The sequence below is a fragment of the Patagioenas fasciata genome, chromosome 9, assembly GCF_037038585.1.
Source record: "Patagioenas fasciata isolate bPatFas1 chromosome 9, bPatFas1.hap1, whole genome shotgun sequence".
NCBI classification, from domain to species: Eukaryota; Metazoa; Chordata; class Aves; order Columbiformes; family Columbidae; genus Patagioenas; species Patagioenas fasciata.
This window is the reverse complement of record NC_092528.1, coordinates 25,222,083-25,234,669: the sequence shown is the minus strand read 5'-3', so window position 1 is coordinate 25,234,669 and position 12,587 is coordinate 25,222,083.

Sequence of the window (12,587 nt, the reverse complement as noted above, 5' to 3'; positions counted from 1 at the left end):
TGTGCCTGCTGGGGGGAAGCATTGTCCCATACGGCTCTTGCTGGGCAGGGGACGTTTTCAGAAAGGGGCTGTTGTTCCCTTTGATCCTTTCTGTGCAGCAACAGAAGCAGCAGCCGCAGGGCTGTTTGCCCTTTCTCCTACCCTTCCCAGCTCCCTGTCCCTGATTTGCCTCTTCACCTGCTCACGCTCCTGCACCGCTGGGAATTCTTGAGCTGCCTCGGGCATGGAGAGGTGCAACGTGCTCACCTTGATGTGGCAGTGTGGGGAAGGCAAGGTGAGGGTGCTGAGGGCTGAAGCAAGAGAGCCTCAGAGCAGGTGCACTGTGGTTAGGGCAGATGACTCCATCCAGTTACTCATCTCAGAGCAGGTCTTCACTTATTCCTCCCTCTCCTTTTCTGGAAAGTTACTGTAACTTGCATATTTGTGATGCTTTCTGCCCTTGCAGGCAGGATGACTTGTTTACTACTACCCAGTCACATGCAAATCACTTGCTTTAGGTCAGCTGCATCATCTAAGGACAAGCCAAATCTACTGAATGCCTTCCCCAGCCTGCTTTGCACAGTTCTTAGCGACTGTGAAAAGCAAGAGGTTCTCCTACAATTTATGGATGGTCTGACCTGAAATGATGTTGGATGTGTCATGAGGCATGATGCACAGTCTGACCACAGAATCTTGCAGGATTAAGGCCTTGGTGGATGGAGAGGATGGCAATGCAGTGTTTGCAGACAGATGTGTCCCCCTGTCCAGTCTGGACAAAAGCCAGCACTGGTCTGCGCTGTGTGGCTGTGACTGTGGTGGTGCTGGGTACATCGATCTGGGCTTTCAGCCAGTCTCACATAACTGCATGGCTTCTGGTCCTGAGCTGAATCTCTTCTGGTTAGGGCAGAGCTCACAACGTGTCTGCTCAGAAGAACAGGGCAGAGCAACTCGACGTACTTATCCCACAGACATGCCAAATGTGTCCAAAGAAACCAGTAATAGATCCCATCCAGATTCCTCACCATTAATCTTCATCTAGCATCACACATCTTGAGGTCAACAGCATTTAGATCAGCCAAAATCAATAAAATTCTACGTTGCTAGCGCATCCTCGGTGTAGTGCAGCTGTCCTTGCTATGCAAGAAGCATAACTTAATCTCCCAGCGTGATGTGTTCAATTTATTGCTTGGCGACATTCAGTGAATATAGAGTGGTGGGTGGGGAAAATCCTGGCTTTTGATTCAGAATTTGTTCTACATCTGTGAGTAAAACACACATCTGATGCACTGACTCAAAGCAAAGGGCTCCCGTTTGGGCTGCAGTCTTTCTCTGTGCTGTTTTCCTGTGCTTACAGTATTGATCTGGTTGGTTCTAGGTGGATAGAGAAACTGGATGAGTGGCAAAAAGGGAGATCAGAAACAGAAATCATATTGAACAAAACTGATCACTGATGGGAAGAAAAGTAAGCAGGTTTTTATCCTTTTATGTAAGGGGGTGGGGAATCATTCAGATGAAGAGATTGTTTCCCTTTTAACCTAACTTTTGGAAAGTGCCGCATTGAATTATTTAATCTCCTTAAGCAAATCCCCCAATCTAGCTTCCTTGCAGGCGATTGCTGACAGCGTCTGTGTCAGCCTCTTAGCACAGGGTAAGTTGCTCAGAACACTGACTCCTGTGCTGAGAGGGATTTCTGAATACCTGTTCCGCAGGCTGCTTGCTTGCTGAGTAGTCCCCAGGGTATGAAAAGTGGGAAAGTACCAAAAGGGGATAGAGGGTTGTAGCTGATAATTAAACTGAAAATAACATCCCAGTGGCAAGAACCTTAGGTTAGTGAGAATTCAGTTGTGACTTGAATAAGGACAGAGTTTCAGCCCAGATCTGGATCCCATGTGTCCTGCTAATAATGCTTTTGCACCATTTTAACCTCTCCTTATATTTAGGTTTTGAACTTCAGGCTGCACTCTTATCCATGGGCTGCCCCTGTGGGAATTTGCCCTGGTCACTTCTCAGATGGTTACTGAATGCTACATCAAAGTTTAAACTGGTGGAAAGGGAAGCCACCAGTTTCCAGGGCCTTTGCAGAGGTAAGTAACACTGTGGCTTGCCTGAGGGGAAAAGGAACGCTACCTATGGCTCTGGAAAGCTTTATGAGGTCTTTGATAAATGCTAGACTTTGGTCTGTTTCTTCTTTGAGCAACTGATATTATTCTGATATTGCTTTTCTTATGGGTTAAAGTTGAACTAGAATAACAGAGCAGGACTTTCTGGCTTTAGCTCTTTGACTAACTTCAAGGAAATCATGGAGAGTTGCTTCTTCCAGGCATGGTGTATCCTGCAGAGTTATTCTCAGTGTGTGTGTTGTCACCATGTGCGATATGTAATCACCCAGAGGCTAGGACATGCAAGCACATGGTTACAAGTACCCACAGAAACGCTGTAATCCCTTGCCCTGATGCCAGAGATTAATGCTTTGACTCTGGACTCTCTTATATTCTCAGAACCAAACCACTCAGCAAACCTGCCTCGTGATTCCACTCAACCCTGTCATAATGATTTTTAGAAGTAAACCACAAGAAACGTGGTGGTTTTGGGTCCTTGTCAAAGCACAGCAGAAGAACATTGGTTGACTACTTTTTTTAATTCACTTTAAAATTACATTCAGAGCGAAAGTCTGGGCATATACCTAAATGGACTGAAATGTAAAGAGGGTCTTACATAAGATTGTGGCGAGAAACCACTGGATTTCATCCGAAAACTTACTGTGGAGGCAGGAGGTGAGATACTTCAAAATATAACTGTGTGAAATCCCACCATGAAAACTGCCTGTGCTTCTGGGTTGCTCTACACATTCTTAGCTTTCTCTTTTGTCTACAAAGCCCCATTTTTCCTGGTACAATAACAAATTAGGCATTCAAACTTCAGCTCTATGAATCCAACATTTTATTCTGTCCAGTTTCTTCATGCTTCCCCCAGACACACATAAACAAAAAGTAGCTCATGGCATGTATCTGAAAAGGAGGTACCTTTCTCTCCACAGGTGGGGACAAGCACAGTTGCAGACAGCTGCTGTGAAACCAAATATTTTTGTGATGAACAACAGCTCTGGAGCTCACTGGGCATCTGACCATTTATTGTTGGTCAAGGGATTGCCCAGGTCAGCGGTGGTGTGCGTCACTACAAAACACCGGGCAGTCGCTCAGGTGGTTTGTGTAGGCATGAGCACACCCTATAGCTGTAAGTGGGCTGGAAGCTCTGGACTGGGCAGTGCTGGGGACAGGGGAGTGCGCAGGTGGGGGCACAGTGAGGCGACTGTGCCTAATGGCACTGGGCAGAGCTGATGGGAAGGTGACTGAGAGGCTACAGAGTCTGCAGCAGGTTTCTCCCCTTGGGCTACTTGACCAGCTGATGTGCAAGGGCAGGCAGCCCTGGCTCTGCAGAGAGCTGGTAACAGTGCTCACGCTAAGCAAGCTATGCTGCATGACACCTCTGGCTGGTTAGGGTGCTCTCACACCTTCATCCCACTCTTCTCCCTTCCGGGCCACCATGCTGAGATGATTATTGCTGCAGCAGGGATGAAGGGGACAGGATGGGGGCTTTGTCTTCAGCTGCTGTTCACCATGTGATGTCTCAAGACAGTCCCACCTTTCTTGGTGTGGATGAAACACTGGTCCATGAAGTGATACAGCTGAAGTACTTGAAGGAACTCATCGAAGCACAACGTGTCTGGCATGATAACAACCACAGTAAGAGAAGCCAGGTGGACAGCTAGGGGTGGAAGCAAATTTATCGTCCACAGAAAAAAAGGTCAGAATCTATCTGCCAGAGTCCTTTCCAAATGCTGTAACTGCTGATTTGAGTTGTTCCTCCCTCTCCCAAGCTCTTATGCCACCAGCAACATCTGGGTTGGAGAGGCCACCAGCAGGTTGCACTAGTTTAGTCCTCTGCCCTGGGAGAGCGTAGTTTGTAGTCCTTCCAAGAGGTGTGAAAGCTGATGTACCAAAGGCCTCCTGGGACTAATAACAACAGCAGGCTTCACGTGCAGTGTTCTTTACCCGAGCACTTTAAATATGAGAGCAAAGGGTCCTGATGAAGCCAACCTTGCAGACCATAGGCTGAGCTCTCTTAGATCGCTTTAACGGTAGGAATTGTGAAATATTTGTTGCATCTATAATTAGGGAGTAGAACAGATGGCTAGAGCTTAGTCGTAATTAAAGCCTAGTGTACAGTAAAATAACCCAATGCAGCCAGTGATTCAGCAGCAACCAAAGAATTTTAATTCTTTCTTTGCTGGGCGTAAGCTTCAATTGCAGGAATTGGGTCTTCAGGGAAAGTATGTTGCATCACTTATTACATAGGGACATGGCTCTATATTAAAGAATTGTGTGGAAATTTTTGATTGCTGTGTATTAAGTTATATTGTGTGGTCTCACCTTAGTAGCTTGAAATCGTATGTGAAAAAGGCATGTGAATTGTTTTAACAGCGCAGAATCTGCATGTTGTGAGCTGTTTTAGAAGAGACTTTCTTAAAACCTGTCTGCCTAGTAATTGATTGTTAATGCTTTAGGATAAATTATTTGGAAAGAGGCATTAATTAGGTGCTCTTAGAGAGGAAAACATTTTATTTATAAAGCTATTATAAATGATGTTATCAGTAATAATCATTTAATGCATATTTAACACCACTTTCAAGTGTAGATTGTTGGAGACCTCACAATATTGGAACTGGAAGCAAGTGAATAATCTTCTCTTTTCTTGGGAGACAAGGCTAGGAGTTAGCAGCAGGGAAAGAAATGTGAAGAGTAGTATAACAACTTTAAGTTTTGCAGACTGTGGAAAAGTGGGGGTATTTATGTTTTGGTTGTGTGGGGTTGGTTTGTTCATTTGTGTTGGGGTGTTGTGTGTGTGGCTTTTTTTAACTTCTTTATTTAGGGCAGAGGGATGGCTGTAATACAGCCTGCTGAGGGAGGGTATGAGAGGCCAGATCTCCCACAAGGAATACAAGCACAGTTTTGGACCATTCCTTGAGACTGACAAGACACAAGAGAAAATGCTTTTATGAGCAAACTATATTAATGTTCCCTTCCCCACCTTCTCAGATGATTTACTGAAAATATTTACCTATACCTACTTGGGATACTGGGACATTCTTCAGTAAGTTAGTGATGCACTTGCCAGACCTACAGCTGCCTAAGAGATTTTGGAGGTGTCCCCTCCTTCCCTCTGAGTAGGCTGGAATGACCTGAGGTTTTTGTCAAAGCTGGGTCGGCCTTGGGTGGCCCCTGCTTTTCCAGGACCTGTCCCAGGAGGACTTGGGTACCACTTCTTACATAGCGAGCGTGAAGGGAACATCAATTACCTTATGTTTATTGTGGATTATAGGCAGGCAGAACATAACAACTCAGTGGGTAACGTGTGACAGCATCACATGCATTTTGGTTGTCCCCATGGTGCTGCCTTCAGCTGAGTGCAGGAGTTGTGTTTATGGTAGATGGGCTCCACAGGACTTGCAAAAGCTGCTTCTTTTAGCAGAGTTAATGCAGGCTGTGGATGCTGCCTGGGAACCCTTGAGCAGGAAACAGGCAGTGTTAAGGTTTTTCTGAACTGATGCTGTTTGAGCAACTTGTACCATGCTTTGGAGCCCTACCCTTAAGAAGTGTGACTTAAACAGGAGAGAGAAGAAGAAAAAGAAAAAAGAGACAGGAATGCTTCCCAGCTCTGCATTTGTCTCAAATGTGGGCCTAGGGGCTTAAATATCCTTTTCCTCCAAGGTTAATGCAGCCCTGCAAGACAGAGGTGACCTCTGCTTTCACACCCACAGAGACCATGGTCTCTAAGTAAACCTGGAACAGTCCCTGGAAAAAGATATGGAAAGTCAGGGGGCTGCAGAGATGTCGTGAAAGGCAGGATTTGCCTGCCTCAGCCTTTTGCTAGGTGGTTAGAGGATGAGGAATGGAGGGACCCAGCTCGGCGGCACCCAAAGCCACGCTTGCAGGACTTTTCAGGAAAGCTGACAGGTGGAGTCGGGGTGAGGGGGGCCAGGAAACACTCCACTCTTCTCTCTAATCCCAGACTGAGTATTTCTGACCTGCGGCCCCATGAGACAACAGCAGCAGCGCTCAGCAGGGAGACTTTGTGAATAAGTGTCCATCAAGCACCTCGGAGCAGGTCCCACGCGTGCTGGAGGTTTGGGTGGCTGCCCGCGGTGGCAGGGTTCACCAGATGGCACTGTTACATGCCATCACAATAACTCGTTTTCCTGCAAGGCAGATGTGCACTGCCTCGAAACATCTTGTATCGCTCAGGCTTTTAAGAAGTTGATTCTTGGAAATCAACTGTTGGTTGTTAATCTGCCCCCTGTGCGCTGCACCTTACGCCAGCTTTGCTGCTTGAGGGAGGTTTGATCCCCCAAAGGAGGGGTTGTGTTTCTAAAAATGTGAATGTTAGTTACCTCTTGTCTAGCTGGTGTTACCCAGATGGTGTCTCACTTCTGGCAGGTCCCATTTCCCAGCAAACAGCAATGCTGTCTTTTTTTGTCCTATGGCAACAAGGAAATTATCCTGGTTTGAAAAGCTGAAGGTTAAGAGCTTGGGACAGAGTCTTAATCTTTTGTCTGCTTCAAGAGTGAAATGTTCAATGTGCTTTGACTGAGTCACAGAAGAAATTGTTTTACTTTGGAAAAAGTGAGGTGTGAAGTTTTGATCATATCGCATGTGAGGTTTCGTTCTGGTTTGGTTTTTTGTTTTGTTTTGTTTTTTTTTCCAAGGATGCATATATGGGCTATTAACATCAAAGTGCAAGGATGGGGGTAATGCAGGAGACTCTTCTTAAGTCATTATCTCTTCTATAAAGACATGAAACACTGGCTCTTCAGCTTTCTTGAACTTTGCTCTGGAAGAGTGGGAAAAAGCTTATTAACTTTTACGTGTTACTTAAGTAGTACAAAACCCTTACTTTATGCCCATGTACTTTACTGCCACTGATTAAGTAGATTTTGTGCTCAATCCTCAGGAGGATGGATTGACTAGCAGGGCTAGTCCTTGCTGTTTTTCAAGCCGTAGGCTGCTAAAAAGACCCCTGTGCCCCAAAAGGCAGGTGTTCTTGGGCTGTATCTCCAGCACAGTCAGGAGGGCAATTATTACCTGTGCGAACACACCCATGTTAATGGTAATGTGGAGGAACTGGGTACTGCTGGCTGGGGAGGTATGGAAGTGCAGGCTTCAGCAGAGGATGTGCAGGTTTGCAGCCAGGGCTTCCATAGCTAGTGGTTAATGCTTTGGGGATTTTTGGTTTAATTGCTAGTGGTTCTTGTGAACTGGCTTTAATCCCATTAGTTCAGGTATGCCTGCAGGAGCTGTGCTTGTACCTTGGATTGCAAGACAGACATAGCCTTAATGCTGGGAACTAGAGCCCTGCCAGCCAAGCAGTGAATTTTTGTTGTATCCTGTCTGGAAATGAGAAATTCTTTTGAGACAAATGCTTCTGCACAGAGGATTTATTTCCTGAAGCTGCCGGAAGGAGAGAGGTTTCTGCTTGTGCAGATCGTGCAGGAGGTAGAAAACAGCAGAGAATGATGGCACCAAACAAGATGTTGCTACGGTTCAGCTCAGCTCTGACTCACATGGAGAAGTTAGAGGGAGTGAAAGACGAGTGATGCAGCAATTTTGAGTCTGCTGCATTTCTGTGTCCTCCGTTGAGGATGACAGTAAACACTATCCTTGCTAGTGACTTTCTGAGTGAATGTCTCCACGCAGACAACTTGCTGAAAGCTTTCACCTTGCTTCACGCAGAGCAAACCTTTTATTTGCTCCTTACCTGGCACTGCTGGCTGTCACTAGCACTTCAGAAGCTGATATCCTTGATGCCCATGCACCAAGCTCTGGATGTGAAATCCTGGGAGATGGGAGAAGAGTAAGAGAAAATTCTGGGATGGGTCTGGGGTGAGAAGATGAGCTGTGAGCCTGTGGTAGAAAACTGAAGGGAAACTACAGGGAGCTCCCTGTCTTGCTGTCCTCTGCCACCCACCCACTACACAGCAGAGCCAGGGCAGCCCTCCACCCATAGGGATGTGGTCACAGGGGTTTCTGTCCCCAACCTGGGCTTGACCCCGCAGGGTGCTGTGATGCCATGTGCATTTGTGGCATGTCAGACATGTCGTGTAGCAGCTGTATGAGGAGGCCAAGCCTTCCACCTACACAGCTCCTGCAACCCCTTTGATATGCAATCCAGACCCCGTGGTGGGGTGTTGCCACCTGTCTTGGGGTGTCCAGCCCAGCTTTAGCCCAGGCTGTGGCCCCGCTGTGTCTCCGGAATGGCCAGAGATGGTGGCACAGCTGCACTGACGTCAGGGAGGGAAAATCCCTCTGCCCAGCAGGTCTGTCACTGCCTCTCCAATTCGAGCAGCAGGAGTTTCCCGTGGGAGCTGCATGTTGTCCTGCAGCTCTCGAGGAAAGGGCAGTCCCTCTTGGGACCAGAGCACTGCTGGGGAGCTGACTGCAGGAGGGAATCTCCTTTTGGCTTTGTTTTCTGGTTTGTCACAACAGCCACTGCTCCTTGTGCCTTTTTTCACATGTGCATGGATACCATAGGGCTTGGGGTTTTTCTTTTCTGCTGCGTGCCAGGAAGATGCAACAAAATTCCAATTTGGGGTGTTGGTTGTCCTGGTGTTGGGCTGAAACCTGATTCCTTTTGCTACCTCTTTATGGTGAGAAGAGCCCTGGTATTTAGTAAGAGTTAAGAGAACCCCTCCAGTGTTGATATCTACTCTTCACTGGTGGCAATACCTTTATAGTTAGTTTTATTTGTCTCCTTCTCAGTTGGTGAGAAAATTGAGACTATGGCTTCCAAAATGCATGTTCAACTTCAAGCCTGTTTTCATACTATCTCCTTTCAGCTAGGCAAAAATAGGGGGTAAACCTTCCCACTGCCTCTGCTTCTGGAAAAAAAAAATGCAATGTGGCTCTTAGTGGTGGGAATGTCTCCAGAAGATAGGACATCCATAGTTGTACTGAGGTTTTACCATCAAACCGTGAGGTAGGAAACCACATCCATGAGAATCTTGGTGGGGGATCAGTGAGACGTACAGACTGGTGCATTAGAAGTGAAGTCAGGCTTTTCCCAAGGAAAGATATATGCCTGGCATTTGTGGGAGGCCCAGAGCACAGACCCAGTTAGGCTGCGGAGATGGGTGCTCTGGGTTTGCCTCTAGCACCAGTCTCTGCCCTGGGAGACAGGAAAACATGGAGCGACCAAGGGAAGCCACTAACTACTGTGGGAACTGTAAGTCTCCATAAACATGTGAGACAACTGGAGAAGAGTAAAAAGTGCTTTGCTGGAAGCTGTGGGGTTGGAGTAGAAAGGGAAGCAGTTGGAAGTTCCTGTTGTAGCTGTTTTGGGTCACTTGGAGGTATTAATAGCTTCAGGATTACTCAAGCAGAAGACTATAGCATGTCCCGACAGACAAAGACTACAAAGCAGGTGATGGTGAGCGGGGAAAACATGGAAGACTTCAGCTTTTCCGCTGTGTGTTAGTCAGTCTTAGTCCCTGTCATCTGAGTCCCTGCTTGAGCATTTGTCCCAAGGATCTTGTCTTAGAAATGGTTTGTGCCTCATTAAACTACTTGCTATCCCCTGCAAAGGAACACACCAAACTATACTGTCCTTTACTGCTAGCGGATGATGCTCTCACGCTACGGATGTGACAGAGGAGACACCAAAAGCAACCAGGCAGCTCTGAAGGTGGTTCACAGCTATGACAGTGCCATCTACTTCTTTACCTTCTAGCTGTACATAACAGCTGATGGACATCATGAAGACAGTACAGAGTTCTGGATGCATTCGGTATCACACGCAGACACCAGCTTGAAGCTGGTGTGTATTTTAAAGCCCGCAGTTGTTAGCACTGATGTGTTCAGATTTAGCAGGAGGAGGAAGATGAGGGGAGCGGTATATTAAGACACTTCTGTCAGCTTTGTTTTGGATGTGCCTAAGGTTGTGCTGGACTGCTTGCCCACTGAGCTGTCGCCAGTTCCGAGCCCAGACTTGGCCATCGGTGACCAAGCATGCCCTGGATCACAGATGTTACAGATGCATCTTGCACAGTCCTGTCCTGGAGCTGCTGCCTGGTGAGCCCTTCATGTCCCCACCAGCAGCTCTGGGCTCCCCATGCAGGGTAGTGCCAGCATGGAAGGTTTGGGGGTTGGGTACCCTTTTTTTATTAGTTTATATTTGCACTAGGGACAAAAGGTGCTGGGGGAATGGGGAAGATTGCATGTAGAATTGTGGTATTTTCATTTATTGATTTATTTTTTTAAGTTTGCTGTTCTCCCTTGTCCTGCATCTCTCAGTATGGAGGTGGGGGGGGAAGGCTTGCATAAGCCAAAAGCCAGAAACGGGACACTTCTGGAGCAGTGGGATCATAGATCTCTGTTGGCTGGAAGTAAAATATGAATTGTTATGGAAGCTTTTCCCACCATCACGGCATTCAGGTAGATCCTCCAAAGCCTGTAAGGGTAACACTCCTGTTGCCACTTTCCCTTCACCGGAGTTACTGAAAAGTTGTCTCTCCTCTGCTTGCTTCTGTTCACGAAACTCCTAAAACCTTTGTATCTTTGAGACCTTTAAACACCTGCAATATTTAGCTTAAATTGGAAAATGTGCTCAGAAGGGACATTGACATTGTGTATTCCTGTTCCCTCGGATAGCCAAGCTGAAGACATTTTATTGCTTGGGGGGGGGTGGGGATTATTTATCTTTCTTAAACTTTTTCTAACAAAAAAAAAAATCCCCAAATATCCCACAGACTTCTTGCACTTACAAGAAATTCATTTTAACTTAAAAAAAAAAAAAAAGGCAAAAGACAAACGACCACAACCACTCCCCTGGAAACCCCAAACTGCGAATGAAACGTTTCATCCCCTGGTGTGAAGGGTGGGGCTGATTCCAGGCAAATCCAGTTGCAAAGATGGCTCAGAGCAAATCTAATATCTCCCTTTCCCTGTCCTCCTTAGCTCCAAGCTGTCCAGAGGTTCTCAGGCCCATCGAAGAGGACTGGAGCTGCAGAGATGTCAGGAAACTGTTGTGTCTGTTTCAGGACTGGGACTAGCACACAGGCATCCTGGCACCAAGTTTGGGTGGCGCGACCATTACAAATCCCCAGCAGTCTCCTCCCGAGGATATAAATGTTTCCCTCTGCTAAAACGTAATCTCGTGGTCGTTTCAATGACAGCTTAAATGGAAGCCATCGAAAGGGTGCATGGAGGGGTAACAGGAGAGTAGTCCACAGCTGTTTCTCTGGCTGTTTTTCTCTCCCAGACGTGAACGCAGCAGTGGCGAGTGATGCCCTGCATTCTTGCCCACCTACACACATGCTTCCTCCGCATATCCCCATGCTGCCTGCTCACCACAAACACTAGAGGCTTGGCTGTAAATCCGCTCGCCAGAGGGATCCCTGACACCCCGGCTTCCACCCCGCTGCTGCAGGACACGTGCCTGCTGCCGCTAGAGTAGCATCACCCTCGCTCCTAGGAAGGGTAGCGAACACTGAGAATGTCACAGCTCCCCTTTTTCTCTCGATTTGTCTGCCTTTGAGGTCTGCTACTGCAAGATGCTCCCAGGCTGTGCTCCCAGGCTACTGTGATTAATTTACTAGTCCTCGTGTACCCACTCGGACCCTCTCCCAAATTTTCAGCTCTCAAGTGCTTTGAGTCCCATCTCCCAGGAGATTTTTCTTTTACTGCAAATGAGGTTGGCCAAATACCACTGAGCCTTGAGAGCCTCCCAGCTATGCATGGGGTACTGGCAACACACACGCACACACACACCCTGCGGCTTGTGTTTCCACTGCGGACTGTGTTATGCAAAGGAGCGCCTTGCAGCTGAGAGGAGCTTGATGCAGTCTAACTGCAATGGTTGATATCTTTCTCTAAATTAATGTTGAATCAACCCACAGCTAAATGTTGGCTGTGGGTAGGGGAGAGGAAGGAAGCTGGGGCCAGGGGAGGGAAATCAGGAGACTTGCTGGCTTTTGCAGATGGTTCTTGTGCACTGTCAGCAGTGGGTTTCCATGGCTCCATTTTCTAGGTGGGTAAAGCAAAAGATAGACTATTCGGGCTACTTCACAACATGTCCAGATCTCTGAAAGGTTGAAAATGTCCAGCTCTCTGGGAAAAGCAGTCAGGTGATGTGTGCACTGTCAAAACAAGCCCAACCATGAGCCATTTGCATTTGTCCAGCCCCAGGAATGAAGGCTGGTAAGGACCTTGGGCAGTTGGTGGCCCCTTGTGAAGTTTCTATGGAAATGTCTTTGCTAGACGCCCTTCCTCCCATCAGTGCCTTGTGAGAAGACAGCCCTGCTCCAACCAACTACTTTCTCATTACAATTATGTGGTCCTTCTTTTTGAAATTAATTATGTTATTTTCAGGAGAAGTTATTCTTTTGGTGTGAATTGTGAGCTGGAGACTGAGTGCCTCTTCTTAACTGCGGTGCTGCTAGACGTGTTTGGCACTAAAAGCAGGAATCACAGGCTCAGTAGTTTGGGCTCCAGCAGACTTGTGCTTAATGTGTCTGAGGTACCAAGGGGTGCTTTGCTGTGCAGAGTTAAGGTAGTGTA